Source organism: Ambystoma mexicanum, chromosome 10, assembly GCF_040938575.1.
Source record: "Ambystoma mexicanum isolate Mex_15411 chromosome 10, UKY_AmexF1_1, whole genome shotgun sequence".
Lineage (NCBI taxonomy): Eukaryota > Metazoa > Chordata > Amphibia > Caudata > Ambystomatidae > Ambystoma > Ambystoma mexicanum.
Genome location: NC_090932.1, coordinates 783,621,645 through 783,637,160, shown reverse-complemented (window position 1 = coordinate 783,637,160; position 15,516 = coordinate 783,621,645). Strand labels below are relative to the sequence as shown.

General features: G+C 46.0%; 1 protein-coding gene across 5 annotated transcripts in view; it reads left to right on the top strand.

The window, feature by feature from the left end:
• VEPH1 (ventricular zone expressed PH domain containing 1) overlaps positions 1 to 15,516 on the top strand; it is a 2,478,904-nt gene that overhangs the window by 1,367,355 nt on the left and 1,096,033 nt on the right. The window lies entirely within an intron of this gene.

Genomic DNA, 15,516 nt, shown 5'->3' with positions numbered 1-15,516 from the left:
AAATGAGTGACCTATGTTTGGTGTCACATGCCTTTGTAACTGTTGAAATGTCATAGTTTTGCACTTAGAATCAGCATTCTAGCTGCATGTGTAAAATTACAAGTTATTTTAAAAGCAACAAAAAGTTAGCTGAAGGTCTGGCTTAAGGAACTTGATTTTGCCTAGCAACGGATCCCATCAGGAGTGAAACTTGAGTCACAACTATGTTCCCAGGCCAATGTTCCTTTTGCTGCCCACACTAAGGATATGCCATCTATCTGATAATTGAATTTCCTGTGCTCTGCCAGAAAGTGAACAAAGCCCTCTCCACTCAGGCAAAGGTTTTTATTACAGACGTCGTAAAAAGTGGCTTCCTCCTGGAGAAGCTGGGAGGGGCACTGCCTGTGAGAAGCAAGCTGGCTTGGCAGAAACTGGAAAGACTGGTTTCTGTACCATGTGACCTGAAAAGGCACACCCCTGCAGCAAGGATATGGTTTTATAAAAAGGGGGATAATTCATAGTGCGGACATGTGAAAATTTTATAAATGATACCATAATTCTTGTGATTTTTCTGCCCACAGTTTAAGACGTGGTAGGAACCGGTGGTTTGTTCAGGGGGGTTTTAGCGGAAAAGTGGATATTACTCTAAATGTGTGCATGTTAAAAATCTGAAACTTCATCAGTTAATGTCCCTACCCCCTGCACACATGTATGTAAAGTTGGGTCCATATCGGAAATTGAAAAAGCAGTTAAAAAGTCAATTATGTACACTCTTTGAATGCAAGCTCCGAGAATGAGCAGATTTGGACATAGACATGGCTAAATTCAGCCACACCATGTATATGTAATTTCAAACAACTGTGTAACTCTGAAGTATGGATTTTGATCATATATATATTTGGGTGCACAGATGATAAGGGAGGTTGTTTCAAGAGATCATAAAATGACATCAATCTGACTCACAGTTCAGTTTGCCAATCAAGCGGAGGAATGGAAGCCTGACCAATGACGAATGAGAGGGGCAAGTCTAGTGATGCAACACACACACCCATTCTCAAGAAACAGATAAAAGCAGAGAGTCAGGACACATAGAGACATTCAATTTCATCTGCCGCTGGAAGCCCTGCCGGAAAAATCCATACTTACCTCCATCAAACTCCAGAAAGCCAAACTAGAGACTTCAATCTATCCAGAGCAGAGACCAGACCAGAGAGAAAGCAGTGCTGTGCCCAGCAGAGACCAGACCAGAGAGAAAGCAGTGCTGTGCCTAGCCGAGACCAGACCAGGCGCTGTGAGCAGAATCCGGAAAGACCTGACCAGACTGAAGATCGTGACCAAGTCGCTTTCCTGTTCAAAATCTCTTGTGAGTACTTAGCAAAACTCAGAACACATCTCTTAGTTTAAATTCATCTAATTCAATCTATTTAACCTAAGTAGAACTGCCTCCTATCTGTCACCTGTCATTTCTAGTAAAATTTGTCATTTTGAAAAAGTGTGCGTTTAAAATTTACAAAACCAAAAACGACCTTTACTAAATTACTCATATCTCCGCAACCGTTTGGGCTAGAGACTTGCAATAACTTTCATTTGGAAGCTGAGATCCCAGGCTTTCCTAGGACCCCAAAACGGTAGAGATAGTCCTTGCGGTTCCTTTGTAATAGCGCTCGGCGCATCCGCGAATTTTGCCGCGATTTGCAATTTCTTCACATGTAAAAAAACTGCTGCTGCCTGATTTCATTTGCCAGAAATTCGTTTAACCTGCTAACTATCCCTGCATCATTGCTAGTGTGAGCCTGGACTAATATTAACTAGATACCACTCATCCTGAACCTCTAAAAGGGAATTAAGAGCGTTTCCAGCATATTTCTCATTCATTGCTAGCACCTATCAAAGCATTTGCCTGTGTTTTCAAACTTCTGTTTAAGCTTGCTGGATTGAACTGAATTACAGTTGATTGCATTTCTGAGAACTGTGTGTTTTCCTTCCATTTCCTTGCCTTGCATCAAGGGGGGGAGGGGAGTAGCCAGAGAAAAGTGATTACATTGTTTGGTTGAAATCATATTGCGTATTTTCTGTACTGCATTCATTGAATATTGCATCCACCTGAGCCTACATAAAGCATCCTCTACCACATTATACTTTTGTTCCTATTTACCAGTGTGCTACCTTATCCATTTCATGTCAACTCATTAGTGATTAAAGAAGTGTGCTAGTGCCAGATTCTCCGTTGTTAATATTTACCATATCAGATTAAGTGTGATATTCAATTATTAATTTATTAAAAAGTGTGATATATATTTTAATTTATCAAATAAACCTTTTAAACTTGCAAAACAGAATTACTTCTTGGCTCAGTGGGGTCAGGGGGATTCCAAGAGAGGGGTGTTATACAAGGGTAGTCATCCAGAACGCATGAACTGGACCTAAAGATATATCAATAAGGGTTTTCATTCAGTATTCTAGACTAGGCGTTAACTTGGCTGTAGTGCTGAATTGAATCCTCTTACAAAGTGGGGGCTCGTCCGGGATTCGTTGGGTTAGATTTACCAGTTGTGCAGCTTAATACAGTGTGCTAACTGACGGGATACATACACCCGGTCGGATCACCACGCTGCATTACGCTGTGAAGCATTCCTCAAAAGGGACACTCCAAGAAAAGTTCTGTTCTGCAAAAATAAAATACTAACTTCTGTAAGTCAGGACAGAGACCAATCTCTAGAATGACGACCTTAGTAGACATGAAAATAGCCAGAGAGCACCTCTTGCATAAGCTATTTGTGAGAGGTGAATGGACCGAACAGGGCCAGGATGTGTGGTTGCAGGCCATCACACAACAGGTCACTGAAACAGGGTCAGATATATATAGAGATCAGGGTCCCTTACATGTGGCCCTGAGTGAACTATATATGGCTCCTAAAGCCAAAGAGGAACACAATAAGATCGCCAGGATAGCAGCATACCTGTACCTATATATGGGAGACATGCAGGATAGATGTGCTGAAAGCCAAAATCTGGCAAATAGGCAACAGATGGCATTACAGAAGGTCCAATCTGATCTGGACTCTTCTGAGCAGAGGCTGCAGAGGAGCCAGGAGTCAGAAAATGACAGCAGACTGTACATTACAAAAATAAAGGAGGATATGGATGTGCTGCAAAAGGAAAAGTCAGAACAGGATACTAGATTTCTGGCCCTGCAGAAGGAGCACCAAGACAGTTTGGACTCCTTACTGCAGAGCCAGAAAAAGCTGGAGCAACAGATCAATTTCAACAGGGCATGCACAGAGCAGGTAGCCACCCTGCAAATCCAACTAGACAGAGAGAAAGAGGAGAGCAATAAACTGATCCTGAAAGACCTGGATACCCAGGCAGAGTTTGATCAGGAGCGCCAGAAAGCTGGTGCCTTCCAAAGGCAAAGGGACGACCTGGCGGCACAAATGCAGGCTCTGAGTCAGGAAAGAGACGCCTTAGGCCAGGAAGTCTGCCATTTAAAAAGGAAAATGGAAGAAAATCACCTGGCCCACCAGGGACTGGGTGACCTCCAAAAAGAAAACCAGAACTTGCTAGAGCACACCAGGAGGGTGGAGGATGCTCTAGCAAGAAAGGAGCAGGCCAATAGGGACACAGCTCAGGAGGTAACCCTCCTGCAGCAAAGACTGGCCCAGTTCTCCAGGACCAACCAGGAAGCACAGAGGGAAAATGAGGCCCTCTGTCAACACAATGATAGGCTCCAACAGCAGGTAGCGATGCAGGAGAGACTGATAGAGTCGAGTAAGGCCTTAACTGAGGAACTGAAGGCACAAATGCAGGCTCTTGCATTGCAACAGGGAGCAGGGGCGGATAGAGATGAGGTTCGCTGGGAAATGGAAACTCCGGAGCATAACCTCAGGAGCCCTAGTACCAGAGGCCCTCATACCTCTCAGTCCCTGGACTCTGCCACCCCCATGTCCCCTGGCGCACATGAGCACAGGGCCACAGGGATGGCAGATTACTATCCAGCCAGAAGCATGGGGCTCATAGGCCAGTACCATCCAGGAATGGAGGGGTGGGCATCCGGGTATGGGCACCCAAGTACAATACAGTTCAGTGGGGAACCCCAGGAGAGTAGGCCCATTAAGGGCATCCTGAAAACCTCTGCCCAGTTAGGTCAGTGGAGGGGGTACCCATCAAATCCTGACAGCAAGGAGGAATCTGAAGACTCCTCTGAACTGCGCAGGACACAGGAGACCAGGTCCCCACATTCTGCCAGCCATTCCCAGGCTCGCAGAATCCGGGAAAACCTGGAAGAACAGACGGGAACCTCTGGGAGCAGTGCCTCTGAGTCCGACGAAGAATGGACAAGGGTTACCCGAACCAAAAAGGCCAATAAGGCAAAAAGGGCCTTGCTCAAGGACCCCTTAAAGCAGATTAAGGCGATCAGGAGCGTCATCACGCCTTACCATAAGAACGCTAAGTATTCTGTTTGGGAGCACTTAGAGTTGTTTGAACAAATGATGGAGACTTTCCATTTGAAGGACAGCCAAAGCTGCATTCAATATGTAAAGTGGACCTTCTCCCCGGAATACTCCAGTTTCTTTGCGGGGCTGGAGGACCAAAATCATTTAAGATGGTCCACCTATAAGGCGGCCATCCTGAAACATTTTTCTGTTCACAGAAATCCTCAAGAGGCTCGCAAGGCAGCCTACAATTTACAATGTGGGGAGGATCAGGCCCCACAAGAATTTGTGCAGGAGTTAAAGCGGGCTTTTGCACAGACCACAAGAAGGGTGCGCACGGATAGCCGTGAATTTATAAACACGTTTTTCCATGCCTTGCCCAAATATATCATGACCCAGCTCGTGAGGGATTTTCACGAGAAAAGATCTTTAGACTGGGTCATTGAACAGGCTACCCGCATCTATGAGGTGCAGAAGCCCATAGAAAATAAAAGCAATGCCCAGAAAAACCCCAAAGCCAACAGCACCCCTGCTGCTGCCAAGGTGGCAGAGGTAAAGGTCACCCCCGTTTTGGATTTGGAGATGGGGGGGCCTAAAAACCTACCTGCACCTAATAATGCTAGGCCCAGAAGGTCCTCGGGCCAGTCGCAGACAGGGAGCCAGGGAGGCAGCCCACAAATGGGGTCCCTCGCTCTCCTGACTATGTAAGTCCTCGCTACAAAGGTAACAGACCCATCCTGGGTTATGTGTGGACTCCTCCAGCCCAAGGGGGGGGATCCAGCCAAGCACCTAACCCAGGGAACTTCCCTCCAAACTTCCCACAGGAGGGCAGAAATTTACCAAACCCTGGGCAGAACTTTTTCCCCAGATATCCACCCGACTTCCAACCCCAAAATCATCCATCCTTCTTTCCTCAATTCCCTGAGCCCAGACCACTGAATCCGGGAGAGGGGAGGCCAAGGGTGGAGGGGTACCAAAATCTTCCCAACCAGGGGTACTACCAGAGGAGGGACAGCTACCCTTCCCGGGATCAGCCCAGGGGAGAAAACAGGGCCCCGTATCAGCCTGAGCGGGTTTCCCAGTTAGAGCGCCAGGTTCAAAACATGGCGCGGGATATGGGTCATATACTGAGGGCACAGCAGAACCCTCAGATCAGCATGCCGGCGCAGAACGCACCCAACTCTGGACCTGGTGCTCCAGAACAATGACGGGGGCAGCACCCCGATAAATCACCGGTTCCCAGGGAGGAGGCACAAAGGGAAGGGGGGTGTAAAGCCTTGGAGGAAGCTTCCTTCCTCACTTGTAAACAGCCCCTGGAAACCCAGGAACCGGAAACAAAATCTCTTGCCCCTGAAAGTCTGCCTCCTAAGGAGCAGAGGGGGGGTAGGAGAAACAAAAGACCCAAACAGACTCAGTTTGAGGAGGAGGTACAGATCTTCCAATTTGAGGGAGAGGGATCCTCAGAGGATCCTGGGAAAAGGATCTTCTCCTTCAGAGAGGGGGGAACTCCTCCCAAAGAAAAATGGGTCCCTAGGGATCCAAATCCAGACTGGGGAGATGTGGAGACTGAGCTACCGCCGCCCACCATCTCATCCCAGAACCAACAGCAAGAAAATCCCCTGGTTCAAACCCATCCTGGCGACTGCCTCCAAAAAGGGGGGGGCGGCCCAGAAACGGAGCCAGGGGAACCCACAATGGCTCTGATCTCCAGTTGCAAATTTTTTCTTTCAGATTCCCAAGACTCTCCACAGAATTCTGCCCAAATCTCCTCGCTAGCGATGTCCAAAACCAGAAAATTAGCCCACCAGTTGTCCAAAAATGTACATTATCTGTGCCCCCTTGAGGAGAAGGAGGGAAGATATTATGCCCCGGTACAAGTACAGGGACAGGGTACAATCTCAGCACTGGTGGACACTGGATCTCAAGCTACCCTTCTGTCCAGAAGGGCCTTTGACGAACTGAATGCAGGAAGGGGAGAGAATTACCAAATTCCTCTCACCTCTCTTCCTGGACAACTGCAGAACTTTGACGAGAAGGAAATTCCCGTCGAGGGGACGGCAGACTTGGACATTAAGATCGGGCGACATAAGTTGAAACACCCGGTCATAGTTGTGACCCCAGAGGGCACCCCTTGTTTACTAGGGAATGACCTCCTGAGAAGGTTGTCACCCCTAATAGATTGCGTAAACAAGGTCCTCTGGACTCAGACTAGCCGACCCATAAAATTAAAACAGAGTGTCAACCATGTTAGTTTAAACGGCACATGCCACATGGTTGAACAAAAATCTGACCAAGTAGAATTTCACTTCCAGAACAACCAAATTCCAGACGTGACGGTAATAGCAGTAGGACAACAGACTGGTGATGGGGGGTCCTCTCTATTTCTGAAAATCAACCTTCCTTCCAGTCTAAAGTGGTATTCCACGCTGGAAGGAAACACTCTGAAATTCTATACTAATCCACAATCAGAAACCCCCACTCCTATAGTCCAGAAAGATGTGAAATCAGCTCAAAGCCTGGCTGATATTCAGCAAATTGGAGAGCAGTTGTTCATCCCTGTTCAGTTAAATGATGGGAAGGACTCTGTTCTCGCTCGAGTGTGTGTGAACAACGGTAAGAGCTTCATCAGCGAAGCCATGTTCCGCCAACTCCCAAAAGATCCAGCCATTCCCACCTTCAAACTGATAGACAAATGGGAAATGGACCTGGAAGCACCTGACTCCAAACATCTCCTGCCAAGCAGGTGTATGCTCAAAATCTCCATTGGCAACAAGAGCATAGTCCATAATTGTTGGGTCGTGCGAGACGTCACTGCCGCCTTTTACTTAGGCAGTGACATTCTCAATCGCTTTGCCATTAGTTTGGACCTAATAAACTTCAAAGCTTGGTCCCGATTAGCGGATAATCCCATGGGCTTTGATGATCCAGAAAAAGCATTTAGGTCAGCTCAATTGCTACCTTATGCAGTTGAAATTCAGGTTAAAGAGGAAGTCACCATCCCAGAAAGGACCCGACAATTCTCCCTGGAAGTGAAAGTTAAAAGGGGACAAGAGTTGAAAAACCCTGATGCTTACATACATCTAAATGCTTCTTTCCAACAGCAAGGGTTGGGGGTAAACCCAACACCATTAGTCAACATAGAACATGACACCATTCCAATAGAGGTGGATAACAGCGACTTAAAGAGTATTACTCTAGCCGCAGGCACCATTATTGGAATGGCGGTTGATGACCGACATTTCTCCATTGATCTTAGAAATGAACTGTTAGGACCAATCCCTAAGGACTGTTTTGACAGTGACAGTGAGGACAATACAACACCAGACAGGATTTTTACCCGGCATGGGGGGAACTTCCTGGTGTACACTTCCTGCCCTTATGGTAAGGAAGATGTGACGTGTGACTTCAGGAGGGATGAGGTGATTTTCCAGGTCCATGAGGGCTGCCTTTCCCACCTGAAGCCTCCGGTCCAAATCAGCACTCTGACCAGGGACTTCTCCACCCAGCTGGAGGAGGCCGCGGAGATAGCCAAACCAGAAGTCTTTCCAGGCTTCAGGCAGATGGTGGAAGAGAGAGTCAACCTAGCTGATGCCTGTGTGACTCTGGAACAAAAGCAAAAGTTGAAACAAGTTTTCTTGGATTTCCAAGATCTCTTTGCGGTAGACTCATATGACTGTGGTCGCACTGACATCCACACAACAACAATCCCCACGGACCCTGGCATGACTCCTGTGTTTGTGAAGCAATATCGCTTGCCTCTCGCATCAATGGAGTCCCTTACTGAAATAATTAAGAACCTTGAGTCCCGGGGAATAATCCGTCCAGTCCACAGCACCTTTAATAATCCGGTGCTGGGAATATTGAAGCCAAACGGCCAGTGGAGACTCTGTGCCGACCTCAGGGAGCTCAACAAACGGGTCCATACTTCCCGATGGCCTCTGCCCTACATTGACCAAGGGCTGGCCCAGATCCAGGGGTCACAGGTATTCACTGCAATAGACCTGACCAATGGATACTGGACTGTGCCTGTCAGTAGGGAGGACCAATACAAGCTGGCTTTTACCTTTGGGGGCCAGCAGTACACCTGGACCCGGACTCCCTTCGGATACCTCAACTCCGGCAATGAATTCAACATTTTTCTACACAAGGCCATGCCTGACTTGGGTGCAAGGGGTAACCTGGCTTATGTAGATGATGTCCTCATCAAAAGCTCAACTGTTGAGGAACACATAGCGGAGATCCGTTATGTTCTGACACAGTTGAGGGCCGCCGGAGCAAAACTTTCCTTTCAGAAAGCACAGTGGTGTAGAACCCGTGTTAATTTCTTGGGGCATGAGATTACTCCTCAGGGTCTCTGTCCCCAGGAAAAGAAAGTGGAAGCACTTCAGAAACTGAAAGACCCCACAACTCTGCGGGAACTAAGGAGCCTCCTTGGACTGACTAATTACAGCAGAAAGTTCATTGAGGGCTACGCAGAGATCACCAGACCCCTGATTCATCTCCTGAAGGGGGGGGTCAAGTGGGAATGGGGTCCAGAACAAGCCGAGGCAGTAAGACAACTCAAAAGAAGCCTCTCACAAGCGCCTTGCCTAGCTTACCCTGTCAGAAACAAGGAGTTCTTCCTGGAGACAGGGTTCTCTAATACGTGCTTGACGGCAGTATTATACCAAAAGCAGGACAAGGTCAATAAAGTAATCTCCTATGCGAGCAAAACTTTATCCTCTGTGGAGGAAAAATTCAACGATTGTGAGAAGGCACTCCTGGCAACGGTGTGGGCATTGAAGAATTACCGCCCGTTTATCCAGGGGGAACACATCATAGTGGAGACTCCACACCAGCCTCTGCAATATCTCCAAAGTGACAGAATCCGGGCCGGAAATGTGAGTAATTCCCGAATTACTTCCTGGATTCTGTCAATGCAAGGCTTTCCTGTGGAGGTCAGATATGGCCAAAACAAGAAGAGTCCCCTTGCGCAAGGTCTGGCTGACTTGCATGATTGTGCCAGAGAAAACTGTCTCGAGGACGAAAGTCTAAAAATCAAGGACAACATGGAGGCATACCTTAATTCCCCCCACAAGGTCTTTGAAGAAGACAAGTGTGAGGGAATGCCCACTGTCTATGTGGATGGATGCTCTTACCATGTTGACAACAACGGGGAGAAAGAATTGGTGGCCGGCGTAGGGAATGCATGGGTGAATGAGTCCCCAGAACCCTCCGCTGGATACAAAATTGGTCCCCGAAGTAGTCAGGTGGCAGAATTGATGGCTGTGCATCAGGCCATCCTCACTGCTGTCCAGCATCAACTCCACGAACTGGTCATAATCACAGATTCGGATTATGTACGGAACGGGTTCGTGGAGCACCTGGTTAATTGGAAAACCAGAGGCATGTTATGTGCTAACAACAAACCCTTGAAACATGGGAAGTTGATCCAAAACATTGATGATCTGGTCACCTCGAATGAGATGACCATCTATTGGAAGAAGATCAAGGGTCATTCCAAAGTAGAGGGACCAGACAAAACTGGAAATGACTTAGCTGATCAGCTGGCCAAAACCGGGGCCATCCAAGGGGATCTAATTGAGATTGAGTCCCTGTTGGGGGAAATCCAGGTCACTGCCATCACTAGGTCCCAGACAAATGCTCACAACGACCTCTCAATTACACAATGGAGTAAGGAGACCCCTGATGCTGATTTGATTACTGCTCAGAAGGGGGATCCAATAATTGGTAAATTTTACCAGCACCTTGAGGACCCTGAGAACTTTCCCCTGACGGATACCGATTACATTGGGAAAGAGGACCTAAGAGTGTTGATGAAATGTCCCAAAATGTTCCGGATCCAAGACGGTTTGTTGGTAAGGAAATCCAAAGCTGACCACGATCAGTGGGTGGTTCCTACCTCATTCCGAAGCCTGATGTTAAGTCACGCCCATGATGCGGCCACTGCCGGTCATAGGGGGTTTCACACAACATTGGAAATCTTAAGAGAGGTTGCATACTGGCCACACATGGGGCAGGACCTCGACCAGTACCTGAAGGGTTGCCTTGTGTGTGCACAATTTCAGCCATCATCCCTCACACACCGGGCGCCTTTACAAAAGAGGGGAATGACACTGCCATGGTCAGATTTACAAATCGACTTTGTAGGCCCTGTGATTCGCTCGGCTAGGGGGAATAAGTACATGTTGACCGTGACATGCTTGTTTACCAAGTGGGTGGAATGTCTCCCAGCCCCAAATTGCAAGGCAGAAACTGCAGCGGCCTTGATGATTAACCACATCTTTTCCCGTTTTGGTCTACCTCAAAGGATTGAGTCAGACAGAGGTAGCCACTTCACCAGTGAAGTAATGACAAAGATGTGGGAGATACTGGGGGTCAAGAGAAAGCTGCATATTGCTTATAGACCAGCTTCTTCTGGGGCAGTAGAGAGATATAACCGGACAATTATGAGCATATTAAAGAAGTTTGTGGCAGATTCTGGGCCAAGTTGGGATATCCGATTACCTCTGGTCCTAATGGCCATCAGATCTACCCCTTCATCTGCAACCAAAATGTCACCATTTGAGTTGATGACTGGGCGCAAGATGGTGCTTCCGCAGCATTTGCTCTACAGGACCCAAGAGCAGACACTGATAAATGCCTCCACTACTCATGAGTATGTAGAGAATTTAAGGAAACACCTCCAACATGCTTTTGCTTATGCTCAGCGGAATCTAGAAAGATCGACTGATAGCATGAAGACCCATTATGACCTGAAAACTTCCAGGAAGGAATATCAGGTGGGAGACCGGGTCTATCTATACAACTTCCAAAGGAACCAGGCCAAGCAGCGCAAATTTTTGCCTACATGGAAGGGACCCTTTGAGATCGTCGATAAGATCTCCCCTGTGGCCTACAAGATCCGCATCCCCAAAGGTGGTTCGGCAGAGGGGGAAGACAAGTGGGTCCACATAAACCAGTTGAAATGTTGCCATCCCAGGCACACTCTGCAACAACTGGAGGAATCCTCTGGAATCCTAGCGGGTACTGTATCAGACTAATTCAGTTCCAATCATAAAACCTACCACATCTAGTCTCTAAAATATTGTGATTTACATGAAACTGTCTCTAGTGATGCTGTTTTTTTTTTCAAAATAAGAATGTAATATTTCGTTACGATGAAATGCATATGCTGCCCCACTATCTCAACAGTGGTGGAAAAAAAAAATCGTCTATGAGTAGATATTGCCGCTCTTCCTTTATCATCCTAGGAGAGACGAAACCATGGAGGATGACCAAGAAGGACGATCCGGAGACCGGGAGCAAAGACACAACGGGCCCGGGGTACCGCCCAATCTTCCCATCAGGACCGGCGAGGAGAACTGATCGATCTGACCGGATGGAGAAGAAGATGCTGAACTGTGCCATCTACAGAAGAGGAAGAAGATTATGCGGACAGACCGGTGCGTGGGTCAAAACCCTTGGGCACGCGACTCCCCATCGACCCAAACTCAAAGTGCAGTCACGTGGGGGGGCTTGTAGGGTGTCCTGACCCACGTTTAAGCTACCCTGCTACAACATTTGGTGCTGTGGGCTTAGGAAATTCAAGATGGCGGAAAACCCACATGTGCGCCGAAATCCAGGAAAGCTGCACAGTTGTGCGCACACCAAAATGGTTACCTAACTTGCCACCCACCAGGGTAAAGAAAGGTCTTTGTTAACAAAATCCACTTTTACTGATGTCAAAAAGTTGCTGAAATCGTGACTCATTGGACCACTTTAAAGATTCAACCCTTTTTGTGGGGTTCCACATAACCATCTTACGGTAAGGAGCCCCATCAAAACAATGTTAAGCAAGGATTTACTACCATGTAAGAACCATTCCTGTTTAGAATGCATTAATCCAAGAAAATCCCAAAAATGGGTGCAGTACCAGTACTCACCACTATCCAAAAGCCGGCGTTTTAAAACCCACTGTGTGTTTTTCTGAAGGCAAGCAAAATGCCTATTTCAAACCTTGCAACATGTGCAAAATATTCACTGAACACCAGCAGACATTTGGCAGAATGGAGTTTTGTGTGCCTACAAAATCTGGGAAATGAAGAGCCCAAAAACAATGCTTATAACAAAAATGCTATGGAGTCAGCAGCTTAAGCCTAACTGCAACTGGATTTAAAACCACCAAAATCGAAAATGTTAAATTAAATGAGTGACCTATGTTTGGTGTCACATGCCTTTGTAACTGTTGAAATGTCATAGTTTTGCACTTAGAATCAGCATTCTAGCTGCATGTGTAAAATTACAAGTTATTTTAAAAGCAACAAAAAGTTAGCTGAAGGTCTGGCTTAAGGAACTTGATTTTGCCTAGCAACGGATCCCATCAGGAGTGAAACTTGAGTCACAACTATGTTCCCAGGCCAATGTTCCTTTTGCTGCCCACACTAAGGATATGCCATCTATCTGATAATTGAATTTCCTGTGCTCTGCCAGAGAGTGAACAAAGCCCTCTCCACTCAGGCAAAGGTTTTTATTACAGACGTCGTAAAAAGTGGCTTCCTCCTGGAGAAGCTGGGAGGGGCACTGCCTGTGAGAAGCAAGCTGGCTTGGCAGAAACTGGAAAGACTGGTTTCTGTACCATGTGACCTGAAAAGGCACACCCCTGCAGCAAGGATATGGTTTTATAAAAAGGGGGATAATTCATAGTGCGGACATGTGAAAATTTTATAAATGATACCATAATTCTTGTGATTTTTCTGCCCACAGTTTAAGACGTGGTAGGAACCGGTGGTATGTTCAGGGGGGTTTTAGCGGAAAAGTGGATATTACTCTAAATGTGTGCATGTTAAAAATCTGAAACTTCATCAGTTAATGTCCCTACCCCCTGCACACATGTATGTAAAGTTGGGTCCATGTCGGAAATTGAAAAAGCAGTTAAAAAGTCAATTATGTACACTCTTTGAATGCAAGCTCCGAGAATGAGCAGATTTGGACATAGACATGGCTAAATTCAGCCACACCATGTATATGTAATTTCAAACAACTGTGTAACTCTGAAGTATGGATTTTGATCATATATATATTTGGGTGCACAGATGATAAGGGAGGTTGTTTCAAGAGATCATAAAATGACATCAATCTGACTCACAGTTCAGTTTGCCAATCAAGCGGAGGAATGGAAGCCTGACCAATGACGAATGAGAGGGGCAAGTCTAGTGATGCAACACACACACCCATTCTCAAGAAACAGATAAAAGCAGAGAGTCAGGACACATAGAGACATTCAATTTCATCTGCCGCTGGAAGCCCTGCCGGAAAAATCCATACTTACCTCCATCAAACTCCAGAAAGCCAAACTAGAGACTTCAATCTATCCAGAGCAGAGACCAGACCAGAGAGAAAGCAGTGATGTGCCCAGCAGAGACCAGACCAGAGAGAAAGCAGTGCTGTGCCTAGCCGAGACCAGACCAGGCGCTGTGAGCAGAATCCGGAAAGACCTGACCAGACTGAAGATCGTGACCAAGTCGCTTTCCTGTTCAAAATCTCTTGTGAGTACTTAGCAAAACTCAGAACACATCTCTTAGTTTAAATTCATCTAATTCAATCTATTTAACCTAAGTAGAACTGCCTCCTATCTGTCACCTGTCATTTCTAGTAAAATTTGTCATTTTGAAAAAGTGTGCGTTTAAAATTTACAAAACCAAAAACGACCTTTACTAAATTACTCATATCTCCGCAACCGTTTGGGCTAGAGACTTGCAATAACTTTCATTTGGAAGCTGAGATCCCAGGCTTTCCTAGGACCCCAAAACGGTAGAGATAGTCCTTGCGGTTCCTTTGTAATAGCGCTCGGCGCATCCGCGAATTTTGCCGCGATTTGCAATTTCTTCACATGTAAAAAAACTGCTGCTGCCTGATTTCATTTGCCAGAAATTCGTTTAACCTGCTAACTATCCCTGCATCATTGCTAGTGTGAGCCTGGACTAATATTAACTAGATACCACTCATCCTGAACCTCTTAAAGGGAATTAAGAGCGTTTCCAGCATATTTCTCATTCATTGCTAGCACCTATCAAAGCATTTGCCTGTGTTTTCAAACTTCTGTTTAAGCTTGCTGGATTGAACTGAATTACAGTTGATTGCATTTCTGAGAACTGTGTGTTTTCCTTCCATTTCCTTGCCTTGCATCAAGGGGGGGAGGGGAGTAGCCAGAGAAAAGTGATTACATTGTTTGGTTGAAATCATATTGCGTATTTTCTGTACTGCATTCATTGAATATTGCATCCACCTGAGCCTACATAAAGCATCCTCTACCACATTATACTTTTGTTCCTATTTACCAGTGTGCTACCTTATCCATTTCATGTCAACTCATTAGTGATTAAAGAAGTGTGCTAGTGCCAGATTCCCCGTTGTTAATATTTACCATATCAGATTAAGTGTGATATTCAATTATTAATTTATTAAAAAGTGTGATATATATTTTAATTTATCAAATAAACCTTTTAAACTTGCAAAACAGAATTACTTCTTGGCTCAGTGGGGTCAGGGGGATTCCAAGAGAGGGGTGTTATACAAGGGTAGTCATCCAGAACGCATGAACTGGACCTAAAGATATATCAATAAGGGTTTTCATTCAGTATTCTAGACTAGGCGTTAACTTGGCTGTAGTGCTGAATTGAATCCTCTTACAAAATGCAGGAATGTGGCAAACAATTTTGATGTTAAAGGAGTGGAGGTGGTGTGGAGCACTGTGCTTGAATACAATGTGCAGGGAATTGTACAAGTTTGTGAAGGTAAGGGCAGGATGAACAGTTCCCATGTGGTAGTTTTGCACTGTGGTGCTTTGCATTTGGGCTATGTCAGTGCCCCTACTTTGTTGGCAGATTTGGAACACTTGTTTCAAGCAGTAATGAAATTCCTTCCAAATGCCAAAGTTATTTTTTCTCCTTTAGTACCTAGGACAATATGGGACAATAGTTCTATTTTTTGTCCTCAGCAAAACATTGCTAGGTGTGCAATCAACCAAGGCATGTTTGCTTTCATGCGTAGAGCTGGTATGTTCTTTTGTAATAATGAGAACATTGATTCTGGTAATGCTGTTTATTTTAAAGAAGATGGCATT